Here is a 13,823-nt window from a genome sequence, read left to right as displayed (position 1 = left end):
ATCTCTGTGAGTTCGAGGCCAGCCTGGGCTACCAAGTGAGTTCCAGGAAAGGCACAAAGCTACACAGAGAAACCCTGTCTCGAAAAACCAAAAAAAAAAAAAAAAAAAAAAAAAACTGAACCAAGCTAGTACCTCCTTATTACCTCAACCTCTAGAAATAGTTGATATATACTAATAATGAATAAAAATTAATGTGCATGTTGCTTTTAACACATACACAATGATACATTTTTGTATTTCTTGATGCATACATATTTTAAAATGCTTAGATTATGGTAGATCCAGGAACAGTTTTCCTGAAGAGAACTGGGTAGCTGGGAGACAAGGAGAAATTTATTTTCCATATATGCCTTGTCTATAATATGGACTTCATAAATTATATTTTACTTATAAGTATATATGATAATTTTCTTAAATAAATATATGGGCTTCAGGTAGTCTAATTACTGGCCCCTCTGCTTCCCTTTGTAGGCTACTCAATAAACTGATACTCTTATACTGGTTAAAAAAAAAAGCAAATAACAGATTTTAGAACCTATTCTGTGGTCACCTAGTGGCTGTTTCATCAAGTGATATGGGTATGTAAGTATATATCTACCCAAAGGCGTCCTGACTAATTCATCTTAGAACATGCCATCTCAAAACCCTGGATTTTCTTATCATTAAGAACTGAATATGAAAGTTATTGGTGGACGGTGGCTGGGAACCTGAGACCAAAAGTAACAATGGAACTTTGAGCTGTGTATCACTGTGCTTTGTGAACTGTCTATACCCATAGATCAATTATTCAGCATCCACTGTGGAGCATGTGTGTTATCTAGACAATTTGACTCATATCCTAAGCTCCCCTGCCACCTGCCACTCAATTATGTTCCTATTCATTACCAGCGCCAATGGGCATGGGCATAAAGTGAAGTCAAAACCCAAATAAATCTATTTAATTACTTATACTTGTTAAAGGGTTTCTTTCAAGTGGGTGGTGATTAAGAAGAGTTGTTTCAACGTTTATTATTTTATTTTCATTCGTAATTCCTTACACCAATGCATTCTGAGTGCTGCCCTTTCTCCTTTGCTACTAAAAATATTATCTGCATAAAGGACTAATTGGATTTTTACTACCCACTCCTTCAACTTTCTACCCCATGTTCCCAAATATCAGCCATAAGAAAAGGAAGAAATAACACAGTAGTAGGCATAGAAAAGACATTCATGATTCAGGATCTAGTGAAAGAAATCAACATAAAAAATTAATAACGTTTAAAAGGCACAAAGTTAAGTGGGGGTAAGCATGACCCAAGAATGAATATTAAAAGGCCAGCTATAAGATGGTTGCTAAAAAGGAGCATCATAGAAAAAGAGAGACCAATTATGTGATGCACCTATCTGAGGTACTGTAAACAAAAAGAGAATATATCCAAAGACATGAAGGATCATAACAGTTAACAGAGATGGTACTGCACTGGACAGCTGTTGTTTAGTTGATGACTACTATTTATTCATCCTGTTGTGATGAATGTTTTCAGTTTAGTTTTATACTTGAGAAATCCACTTGAAACTCATTGGCACAAGAAGATTTTGTGAACAGTACATTGATAGCACAGGCATTAAACACAACAACTAATACATAGGATCTCATGAAGCTAAAAAGTTTCTGTAGGGCAAAGGATACCATCACTTAAGCAAAGAGGCAGCCTACAGAATGAGAATTTTTTTTTTTTACCAATTTTTCATCTAAGAGAGGGTTAGTATGTAGAGTATACAAAGAACAACAACAACAACAATAACCAAAAAACCCTGAGCATAAGAAAACAAATAATCCCAGTTTTAAAACGGGAAATAGAAGTAAAAAAATAACTGTTCTCAAAAGGTCAGCCTTAAATGGATGAGGAATATTAAAATAATAATAATAATAATAATAATAATAATGTTAATAACCCTTAGCCATCATGAAACTGCAAATTAAAACTACTTTGAGATTTCATCCTACCCCAGTCAGACTGAACAAGATCAATGAAACAAATGATGGCAGATTCTGGTAAGGATGCAGAGAAAGGGTAACACTTATTCATTGCAGATGGGAGTGCAAACTGGAAAAGCTTCAATGGGAATCAGTGTGGATGTTCCTCCAAACACTGTAAATTGATTTACCACAAATCCAACTCTATAACTCTTGTACATCTACCCAAAGGACTCGACATTTTACTTTAGAGATACTTGCTCATCCATGCTCATTGCTGCTCTATTCATAATAGCCAGAAGTTAAAAACAGCCTAGATGTCCAACAACTGATGAAGGATGAAAACATAGTATATTTACACAATTGAATAGTTTTTATCTGCCAAGAAAAATAAAATTACGAAATTTGCAGTTAAGTGAATGGACGTACAAACAATTATCCTGAGTGAGGTAACCCAGGCTCCCCCGAAAAAACAAACATTGCATGTTTTCCCTTGTGTGTAGCTATTAGCTTTTAAACTGTAGATGTGTACGTTTCATTCAGAACATCCATGGAGGTCAGGAAGATCCTAAGAGGTTAGTGGGGAAGAAGGGATCTTCTGGGGAAGGAGAAATACAGTGTTATAAAGGAATAAATGGAACTTAGAGTAGGAGGATCAAGTTCAGAGGAAACCTATCACTATAAAAGCTTCTTAAAATATATACAAATGTTAAAGGATTTAAATGGAGTTACCATACAATGGGGGAGGCGATTAACTAGATATCCTACGCTAGCATATAAAATCTCCAATACCAAGAATGGCTTACATCTTTCTGCATCGTTGGCTAAAAGGGTCCTGGAGATCCCTTCCAAACATTGCAGGCTATTACCAATGCCATTGGCTACTCTCCATAACCTGATGGGAAGATCCGGAAACTGAAGACAACACATAATTGTGTCATTGAACATGGAGAAATTCAGCTGGTGCTTAAGTAAAAGCTTCACCCCTACTGACTAGTGTTTCTAGTGCTGGAAGATACTATGCATGCTATTGGGGGAGAAAAGTAATAACTAGTCTTTCCCAGCTATGAACTTGGAGAGCTACATAACAACCTGCCTGTAACATATACCCATTGGTGCAATAATGGCGCACACATTATGGGAGTAACCAACAGCTTTTTTGTTTCTTTTTTCTATATTTATTTATTTGTTTGTTTATGATTTAATACCTGCTCCATGAGATGGAGCTGACACTGCTAATGAGGCCAAGAATCTGAGACTAGATAGGATATGGGCCTATGGGGAAACCTGTTACTATTATTCTGCTAAATAAACATTGCAACAAAACAACTCTTCATGACATATCTCTACACCTATAGATCAGTGCTTTGCTCATGGCTCATCAGAGAAGCTTCTTCTTATAGTACACAGTCATCAACATAGAGACCCACAAGTGTATAATGGCAGAGAGTGAAAGACTTTGGAGCACTCAGTCCTAAATAGGATATCTTTATCATCCACTTCCCCTCAAGGCCCAGGAATGTATGTAGAGGAGGCAGAAAGATTATAAGAGCAAGAGGTGATATATGGCTGCAAAGAAACAGGACTGATGCACACATGAACTCACCGAGACTTTTACAGAGCTGGGTTAGGAGGCACAAAGTCCCGTCTGTAGCCAAGAAACTGTTTGGGTTTCTGCTAGGTTCCTGCTAGGAAAGGGAAACTGAGTTGTCTTGAGTAGAGTGACACATTGGCCATATCAGTCACACTCCAAGGTGAGCCTCATGTTCAGGGGCAGTCACCCAGCACAAAACGGACTCCGTGGTTTTGCTGTTTGTTTGGTTTGGTTTAGTCTTTTGTTTGTTTCAGAGAGAAAAAGAAAATGAGGTTGGTTTGGTGGAGAGGGGAAGATAAGGAAGGAGTTGGGAAAAGGGAGGGCTGTGATTAAAATATAGAGAGTGAAATTTTTAAAAAGAAAAAAGAAAACCTTGGGAAGTCTGTATTTCCCTGTATCTAACTTCTTGTGTGGTCTCTGTGGAGGAGAAAATGGCATCCTTACTTTAAAAGGAGTGCATGACCCCAAATTGACCATCAGAATACCACATTTGTTCCTGGTTAACTAAGTGGACAAGTGAGGCCAATCAAAGCCACTAACACTGATTGGAGGGAACGTTTATTGCCTGTTTTAGATGCTGGATGAATTCATTTCAGCTGGACGAGGTATTACCATATTTAAAGTGGGAGATGTTTCTGTCATGTTGTCTCTATCAGTGAAGCTGAAGGCAGTGCCACCACCAGAGTTGAGAACAGGGTGGGCAAAAGGACTGAAAGACACCAAGACCCACAGGACAGGACACTGTTTGAGCTATTACCTAACTCAACCCAAGCCCAACACTACTCTTGCCAACTTTAAATACAATGAGGGAATCAATTCAAGCTTTTTCCTGTTTTAAGCCAATGTAGATTATGTTTCCACTGTATAAAGGAGAATATATGAATATTACACAGAAAAAATATTAAATGAAATATGGTCTTTAACAGGGGACATGGGTTATGATAACGTTTTACACAGAAAACTTACCACTACTTTCTTTTGAAGATTCAGCCTAGCTCCCATAACACTAAGGGGAATCCTCTCTTCTACTAGGCAATGACTGCTGGTGGTTCCACTTAACTGCTTTTAAAAGTGGCAGATCTTTCATCGTTGAGACCTCTAAGAAAATATGTGACATTGGCCTATTGAGAATGTACCCATAGGAGAATGTTGACATGTGAAAGAATATATATTCGAGACTGAAGAAAAACAGGTGAATAAAGATGGGGTGGTACAGAAAGAAGTGACAATGATGGTGGATTTAGTTTGGAAAAAGCAAAATTATTTCCATCTCTAATATAATGAAATCTCTCTAAACCTGAGAGTGTAATATATGCTGGGAAACACTGCAGATTTTGCTGTGACCTCACAACTACCTGGGCAGCAGCACTCAACACCCATCATACCTTGAAGTCATCATCCAAGACTTGAACTGGAAACGTTGAACAAGATTGAAAACTCTGAGTCACTAGTGTGATAACTCAATACCAGGAAGCAATGACCTTTTTGGACGATGTCTACAGTGACATCAGTTCGCAATGGGTCACGAAGGATTGCTCAGGGTGACAAGCTTTTGTACACTGTCCTGTAACAGGCTTCTTACATGACACACGAGACCTCTGATTCTAACAGTATTATAAACAAACCTATGCAATTAAGGCTCGATGCATGACTGGAAGCCGAGATAAGCTAATACGATTATGAAGCGACTAAATAGATCCTGAAGCCATATGATGACATCATGAAATTTTAGAAGCTACAGCTGGCTTCTGGTGATATTTTTGCAGTTGAAAATATGTAGCATCTGGTCTTTCACTTATCATTCTTTGCTGAAGTCGTCGTCATCTTAAATTTCCTTTTATCATGGAGATGTGGTCGGTTTAAAAATAATGTTGGAAACTTTTGATAGAGCATGCCATTCAAGTTCAAGTAAAATACAAGCAAAAATTATTTGCTAGTTGAAAACAAATTGATTATAAAGATGGGCAGTGCCCAGAGTCCCTGAAATTATACTAACCAATTTTGTACTCATAAAGAGTAATTGACCCAAAACATGAATGTCTTTTATTGAGTTACGAAAGTCTAACTTTTCTTGTCAAGTGTGCGGTGCTCAACCATTCATTCTTGTGTGTTTTCGGGTTGGGTCCTGTCTCCTTGTATAATATACAGTTAAGAGGTCTGTCTTTGGATATATGTCTCTTGGGTTCAAATCCAATTTACCACCTACTGTCCAGGTAACATTTAATGAGTTATTTAATTTCTCAAGTTCCAGATTACTTATCCATAAAACAGGAATAATAGCAATCGCTATTAAATGACACAATATTTATAAAGTATTCAATTGCTATTAAATGACACAAAATTTATAAAATTTTGCACTGTGTCTGACATTCATAAGCCCCAAGTAAATATTATTTATTGTTAGGTGACTATCTAGCAAATAATTATTTATTAACAAATATTTATGTGACTTGAATACTGTGCTCATTTTTGGGAATACTTGGCCAAGAAGAGAGAAATGATCTGTTAAACAATTAACTTGTGCATAGTGATATTCTCTGAGATAAGTGTGTATATGTATATATATACATATACCTACATATACACACACAGACAGACAGACACACACACACACACACACACACACACATATATATTATCCACTAGAGTCTCTGATTCTCCACTTAGCAGATTTTGTAGAAACTACATTTTTTTTTACTATTGGGAACGAGGGAGGATTCATAATACTGAGAATAGTAGACTTTGTTAATATCACCATGACCAAAGTATCCCAACTGTCTGTATAATCACATGCCATTACTAAAAGTTCCTTCTAAAATTTTTCATGGTGAGGGGTGACTGGGGGATGCACGCTAGAATCTGAACCACTTCCCACTGTTGGAGTAAGCCCATCTCACTGGCTGCTGCTCCAGCCCTACTTCCCTCCTCTCTTTGTGGACTGCTAGCACACAGGGATGCCAGCTGTGTTTCCTGGGCAGCACCCCAGCCCTACCGTCCAGTTTGCACCACACTTCTTCACATGTTGCCTCCGTTCCTGCTTCCAAGATCATCAGAGTCGCCCCCCCCCCCAACCCCCACCTCCCAGGAGCTGAGATCCTAACATGACCAAGGTGCACAGACATGTGACCTCATTGCAGCCTGGCGGAAGTAAACACTGGCAGAGAAAGGTCAGGAACAAACACAGGAAAAAGGGACCTCGTGGTGACAGGATTGTGCGAGCCGACTATTCAGGTAGAGAAGATTTTTAGCAGCAAACAGTAAAAGCAAGACCGTCTGGGGCGATGACAATGGCAGAACTTTCCCCGAAGGTTTTCACTGTGCTGCTCTTTTGGTGGTACAAACATCGCAGAGCCATGATGGCTGTGTCTTCTGGAAAAACACAGCAAGTCAGGTTTTCAAAATGGACTCCTGGAGGAAGCTGTAGTTACTATGAAGTGCTAGAAGAACTGAAGCTATGGCTTTTGTTTTGCTTATGTACATTAGATTTACTTGCCTGAAGTTTTATGAGTGTTAATATGAAGCATAATTGTGTGTGTGTGTGTGTGTGTGTGTGTGTGTGTGTGCAGACAAAACACCCCTACACATAAAAATAAATAAATAAATAGATAGATAAATACTACAAAAGAAATTTAAAAGTAGTGTTTCATGGTGATAGGAGTTCTTCCTACTTTCTGCTGTTTCTATACACGGGATTTATATTGTTTCACTTGTCATAAATAGGGCATTTGCATACAAACTCCTGTAGAACTAATTCAAAGGGCATTTAAGCATTTGAACATTAATGACTAACTTTTATGTGGATGACTTGGCTAATATCACGCACTCTCATTATTCACCTGAACCTTTTATGGGCTTGGTGCCTTTGATCTAGTAGATATCTAGAAACATCTAGGACATGATGAAATGAGACTGTTCCGGCTCATGGTGTTTAGATATGTCAATGGGAGACCTTTAATGCCATCACAATAGCACTTCTTATCTCCCTTCACCAGAGTCGAACACAGCAGAGCATGAGAAATGCATATGCCCAGGTCTCAACAAAGAGCTCATTACCATATTAGACCTAGCTGTGCTCAGTTAACTCTGAAGGCTCAAAACACAGGCAAACGAGCCACAGAGTACACTTTATTGCCAAATGTTGTCCAAATTCAAGAGATTATTTTAGCAAATGTTTCATTAGTGTTCGACTTCACAGTCAAACCACTCTTTGCCCTGTGAGCATCTTTTCATCAAGACGGAGAAAGCGGCAGATGCTGCCAGACAGTTTTCCAATCTATACAACAATTTCTCCCACCACCAAATACATCTCATGTCCCTTTAAAGGTGATGTTGAGAATGCTTATGCCCCAATTACATAGCTCAGTTCATGTCAGAGCTTTCTTTCTATTTTATATCGATTCACTTTCACACACCATTCAGACAGGATTAAATTATACATGCTTTAAATATAAGATGTGTTGAAGTCATGAGAGTCTACCTGGCTTCCTGGATGGATTGATTAAGTGTATCGACAATCTCTAGAGTAGGAAAAATTATAAATTTAGTTCTTTGATATGGAACTAGATATTCACCTTCCCCCAAAAATTGCCCAGGAAAAATGTTGATTATAGGTAGGGTTACCCTCATCTTAAAATTTTTTATTCATGTTGTGTAGTTGAAGAAATTATGAAAAATATAGCCAGCAAAGGATAGGTCCTGTATTGTCTTTTGGTATATATCAAATTCCCACTTTTCAAGTCAACCTTTATAATTTTCTGGAGACTCTTAATAAGGAGTCTAAAACAACATTTTTTGACTTATTAACAGAGATCAGTAAATCTGCACTTTGGGTAGGCTCCCTGAAGAATGACTGAATTCAAGGTTTCTTATATTTGTTCAAGAAATGAAACACTTGTAGAACACTTACTCCAGAATCCTCTAAGAGCTTGTTATATTAAACTACACACAACTATGCTTTCTGTAAATGTGATACCATATGAAGCAAGATTCTAGATTCCCGAATGCTAGCACAAACCACAGACAAACATGAGAAAATGCTAATTTTGATGGCTACCTGAGAGCTAACTTTGTCCACTATTATCTCATTTTTAAGAATGGAAAGTTTTCAAACACCAGTGTTTTTACAGTATAACTTGTGAACAGCTGAATTAAAATTTTCAGCAGGAAAGAGATTGAGAACGATAGTGGAGCCCTGTGAAGACTCAAGAAGTATGATGAGTTGTATCATGAAACTCTGAGAGAGGCTTGGACTGTCCATGAGCTGTAGCAGTATTCCCAAGGAGACCAGAGCTTCGGTTCCTTAACTTTGTCATTGGGGCAGGGTATTTCATTTGGGGCTATCCAGTAATTCATCTGTCAAATGAGTTTCAGTGTCTACCTGACATACAATATATAGTATGCCTAGGAACAATTTGGAAATTCTCAGATGATGTCACATCTCTATCTTTGATTCTACCTCATAGAGCACTGATTCAGCAGTTTATATTCATAACAAGGTAATTGAAACGCTGCATCAACAACATGTCTTGATAAACAAAGAATCAAGTTTTATCTTTAAGAAGACTAAACATTCAAGTCCAAATTTAAAAAAGGAACTCCTGGGAGATAATACTGAATGTGACAATGTTTTAGGGATATGTTTAAGAAGGTATTTTACTTAGATTATCCTTGTATTTTTATGGAAGAGTGCTAGAAGATTGTATATGTACATTTGTACATAAATTTAGAAGAGCTCCCCCAGTAAGTATAAAATTAGAATTCTATTCAATATGAAATAGCACTGTGGCATTGTTTAATTGATTACAATCTTCTTTCTTAGGAGTCCATGACATATTTGATGGTGTGTTAAGATCAAAGAAATATGATACATAGACTTACAGTGTCATTATAAAGTTACTGGGCAGCTAAGAGAATGTTGTCCTAAAAGTGAATTAGAAATATTTTATGCTTTGGCATAAAAGGTAAGTTGAGAATGTTTTACAGCTTTGTTTAAGGCCAGCCTTGTAAGTGAGGAAGAAACCAGGGTGATAGCAGCATCTTCTGCTGGTAAACACACAAAGTTTGGATGTATATGCAAGTCATGGAGATGTTTAAAAAGATTTTCTTTTAGGAAAGAAAACTCCAGAAATAGCAGCAGAGAACTCTTAAGAAATGCTGTATCAACGACAGTGGTTTTCCATGGCCTAAGAGATTAAACTCATGTTTCAGAAGAACTAAACATTCATTTTAAATGCACAAATGCATTCCATTGCAATAACCTTCTCACTGTACAGTGGCACACTGGGAGGGAAGGAAGGAAAAAATTAAAACCCCTTGCAAAGCCTGATGTGAGATGTGATGTCATAGGAAGTATATAAAAGCTGACTTGTTCTAACTGTAAGAATAAAGTAGGTTAGTAAATTCATCATTCACATTCTCAATCAAAAGCATTTGCTCAAAAGAAAAAAGCATTGCTCTGACTTCCAACCTATGGACTATGCCTTCTTTTCCCATTCCCTACAGCACCTATCCTAACTATGCCTTTATTAAAACAACAACAACAACAACAACAACAACAAAATATCAAAGTAAATATTACATGTCTCTTCCTGTGGATACCACAGAAGAAATAACCATAATTTGTTTATTGGATACCAAAGAAACATGACATAGGGTACTCTGTGGACTTAGTAGGCAATTAGCAAATAATTGGTAGAAGAATGAATATGTTTGGTGCATTTTGTACAGAAAAATCACAACATTAGTTTTCAAGCAGATAATTTATAAATAAGATTCATGATACCATTTCAGTATCACAGGTCCTAGCTTATGTGGAAAAGAGGATACAGACTATGCTAGAGAATTAGTTTAATCACCTACCACACCCATCGTATCCTTCCTGTTTGGTTAGCTCTATACACTGTTTTGGCAATGTCAATCATTTGTACTAAGTGAACCTTCCATAACCTTCCCTAAAAACGATTATGTAGACCAGAGTAGACACCTGGCCATAGAAGAACTATGCTGGTAAAAACCACAAAGGATCTGTCTGTGAGCAAACTGAGTTTCTCCTTTGGAGAATTAGATGAATAACCATGATCTAAGCAAACAAAGAAGTAATGCAAGTAACTAGTAAGGCATCAGGGGGAAAGTGTGATCCTTTGGAGACAATAATGGGAGACAAGAGCTGATCAAACTACATTATATATATACGTATAATATATATAATATAATATATATTTCACGTGTATGTGAAAAATGTGACAACGAAACCCATTGTTTTGCACAATTAGTATATGCTAAAGTAATCATAAAGTAAATTTCTTTTGTTATGTCCACTGGCATAGATATCACTCACCACTGAAAGAGCCTTGTCCAACAGTAAGCAGGGTATTTCTTCTCATTCCAACCAGATCAATGTACAGGATATTGGTTCGTGGTCATTAGCCCGTGTTACAAGAACTAAAACACAGTGGAATATAAACGTTAACTTTACTCAAGCTTAATGAGCATCGAATGAGTTGGTAGCCACATATTAGGATCTAATTGAAGTATTATTAAAGTTCAGAAATAAATCTTTGGATACCATGAGAGTGACTGGAGAATAATAATAATTTTTTTTCTGGTGTACTTTCTTGGCTTCTAGGGCCTGGAAGACTGGATGCTACATTTATATCTTAGACTTAGGTAAAATGGGGGTTTTACCTGTTTTTTTATCAACCGACTGTATCGATATGACACAGGAAGGTGGGTATAAATATTGTGAGGCCAAAACTGCAGTGCTATTTGTCTAGAAACACGACTGAAGTGTTTGCTTCCATATGCTTGTAATGCAGGTACCAGTGCCGAGCAAGATCTAGAATGTTCTTCAAAGGTTGGTGGTATTATTGAGTATCCCTGGAAACGTTAGGGGGTGGAGCTTAGTTCAAGGAAGTACATCAATGAGGGTGTGCACTTGAAGGGTATATAGGGGTCACAGTTTCTTATCTCTCTCCTTCCATAAAACAAGCAACTTTACTGCAATCCATGCCTCTGCCACAGACTGTGTGGACAAAAGACCTAAATGAAAGAGGCCAAGCAGCCATGCAAGAACTAAAGCTTCTGAAAGCAGGGTCCAAAGTCAGCCTTCTGTTCCAGCCATAGAAAGCTAGTTCTGAGTGACATATTGCTGCCACTTGGCCGCCTTTTTGTACAGCTACTCATTTTTCCTAAGTACCACCAAGCCTGGATCCTTGTACAGCATGGGTTATATAATTATGAGGCTGTAATAAACCCATTGCTACTTAGTCTACAGAAAGCAATTTTTTTTTTTTTGCAATCAAGAATCACAGCCATTAGCTGGGCCAGGTGGCACACACCTTTAATCCCAGTAGAGGCAAGCAGATCTCTGGGAGATTTGAGCTCAGCCTGATTTACCTGATCTAGTAAGTTCCAGGACAGTCAGAGCAACATAATAGAGAGATCCTATGTTAAAAAAAAAAAAATCACAGCCAGAGTATTGAGTTTCTGCCTGATACCAGTACCATTGATTGAGTGGACACGGGCAGTAATGAAGATCCACTTTTAATGTGGGAGGTGGTTAAAAAAATATATATTTGGTTAGGCTGCTGTTTACTTACCTTGAGAAGCAGGCTGTTGGCTAACATAGGCTATAACATTATAAGAATTGGCATAAAAATTCACAATGTTGGTAGATGTAGTTTATACCCGAAGTTTGCCATTTCCTGCAGATTCGTCTAAGTTGGATGAACTCTGACTAGAAGTATTCTGGAATCAGCAGTGGAAGAAAGCAAGCATTTTGCTAGGAAAGGCATTCTCTCCCTGTCGGCTAACTGCTCTGATGGAGAGCCCAGTGATTTGGGTCTTGCAGCGCAAGTGCTCCGCTTTGTACCTAAAATTGAAGAAGGCTTCCGCCGTGACCATGAAACCGCACGCCTAGCGGGAGGCGAGCCTCTGCCCTGTCATAAAGCAGCAGCCATTTTGCTGGCAAGAGGTGATAAATTGTATTGCTTTTCCACCTCAGCCTATTATTTCAGATGATCTCAAGGTAGCCACCGTTAATTTAAAGACCAGAGGATGCACAGAGTCCAGGGCCTACTAAATAAAAGCGGAGAGGCTATAGGCAGGAAAGGCACACTGGGCCAGACTTTCAGCTGTGGAGCTTGTCCATGGTGGGGAAACCAATCAGTCTGGTGATATGATTGAAATAGCTGTCTTGCCAAAGAAATCTCCAACTTTTTCTGATGCAGGTTGTGATTGGGAAAACTTAAACAGACCCGTGTCATAGTACTTCAAAATCTGCGAGCTTTCCAAGAACAAGTCATCCTCCCCATGTGCCTATTTCAGGCATAATTGTTGAGGAAAATGGTGAAGTATGAATTCCCCAAAGGAAGATCCAGAGACAGCAAAGAGCAAGAAAAGAAGAACATTTGGGAGAAGGAATGCGTGAGCATGGGACAGGTCAGGTAAGACGGGCAGAGTCTTGGCTGTTCCTGCTCAGGAGGTTTTGCTAATTATTATGGAATGGTGGTACATTCTTCCCTTTCCAAATGGATAGGTTTCGCGCAATGATTCTCTTCCTTTTCCACCATTGAAAATTTGTTTCCAGTTTTTTTTTTATTGTCAGCCTACAGGGAGTCCCAGTCCGGACCTATTGCAGAGGACCAAATACCAGGCTAGAATCTTGGGCAGTAGTCGATGTGGTGCTTGCTATATCAGGAGGAGATTGAAGTCTTTTTCCCTAAAGGCGGCAGTGAGCCTGCTCTGCGCAGGTTTGTTTGGGAAACCAAAGGGACTGATCACAACAGAAACGCCAATGCCCAACTGGGGTGGCTTGAAAACATGTCTACAAATGATCTGATACTCCTCTCTTCGCGGTGACTTTCCCCTTGAGGATAGAATGAACCCAGTGACTCACTTCTAATTATAATAAAATGGAAGTAATTGTGTGTGAATTAGACCAGGTCACGAAGGACACTCTGACTTCATCATTGCTCTTCCTGGGTAACTCGCTTTAGTGGAAGTTCACTTCCACGTGACGGAGTTATTCAGGCCACCTGTGGAGACATCTCGCTGTCCTGACCTGAGACATGCGCCAAGGGTCATGTGAGGGAGGCTTCTTAACATTGGGTCCTCCAGACCCACGTAAACCTTCCAATAGCTGCAGCCTCGCCAGCATCTTTCCCGCAACCAGAAGAGACAGCGTATCTCAGGGGTATAAAACTAAGCAGTCCCTGCATTTGTTACCCCTGGATCTTCCATATAACCATGTGTGGTTCTCAGGCGCTGTATTTT

Source organism: Peromyscus californicus, unplaced genomic scaffold (genome assembly GCF_007827085.1).
Source record: "Peromyscus californicus insignis strain IS unplaced genomic scaffold, ASM782708v3 Scaffold_16__1_contigs__length_79575227, whole genome shotgun sequence".
Lineage (NCBI taxonomy): Eukaryota > Metazoa > Chordata > Mammalia > Rodentia > Cricetidae > Peromyscus > Peromyscus californicus.
Note: the sequence above shows the minus strand (reverse complement) of the source record.